We start from the raw sequence: 940 nt of genomic DNA, 5'->3' as shown, positions 1-940 counted from the left end.
AATACACTGAAACTGGACAAGGGAATTTAAAACAGACAGGCGGGGAAATGCAAAAAGCTCGTTCTCCCTATTAAGCTGAAGTCGACTGTGCTCAAACTTCTGCATGATGACATGGGTCATGTTGGAGCTGACAAGGTGATCAACCTTGCAAGACAGAGTTTCTATTGGCCATTCATGCAGCACGAAAAAGAAAACTACGTAATTCGCCAGTGTTCCTGCATTTAACAGAAATGACCCACCCTTTCCAGAAAAAGCACCCATGGGCAACATCACTACTAGTGCCCCATTTGAGCTCATGCTATTGATTATCTCCATATTGAGCCAAGTAAAGGAGGCTATGAGTATATTCTAGTCCTGGTAGACCACTTTACTCGTTTCTCACAAGCCACCCGACTAAGAATAGGTCAGGCAAGGTAGCTGCTGAGAAAATCTTTAGTGATTTTATTCCACGGTTCTCTTATCCAGAGAGTACATCATGATCATGGTCGGGAGTTTGAAAACAGTCTATTCCAGCAGCTTCAACAGTTGGCTGGCATTGCGCATTCCCGAACCACCCCATACCATCCGCAGAGCAACCCTGTGGAACGTCTGAATAGAAAACTGTTACAGATGCTACGCACTCTCCAAGAATAAAGGAAAGCTGAGTGGAAAGACTATTTGCCTCATGTAGTTCATGCATACAACTGTCCAAGACATGAGTCCACTGGCTATTCACCGTTCTACCTCCTCTATGGAAGGTCTCCCCGGTTGCCCATCGACTTAAATCTTTTAAAGCAGGGGAGAGTGTAGGTGGTTAGAAACGACCTCCACCTCCGTTACTGTATGTTATTCGATTAGACTACCAAGTCAGGAGAGGGCGCTACGCGCCTGTGAATGGAACAGAGGAAGACGATGTAGGCTCAGCTCACGCATGCACAGTTAGTCATAAATGCCGCTGTGT

The sequence above is a fragment of the Hippocampus bargibanti genome, linkage group LG14, assembly GCF_051943395.1.
Source record: "Hippocampus bargibanti isolate YZ-2025 linkage group LG14, ASM5194339v1, whole genome shotgun sequence".
Classification (NCBI taxonomy): Eukaryota; Metazoa; Chordata; class Actinopteri; order Syngnathiformes; family Syngnathidae; genus Hippocampus; species Hippocampus bargibanti.
Note: the sequence above shows the minus strand (reverse complement) of the source record.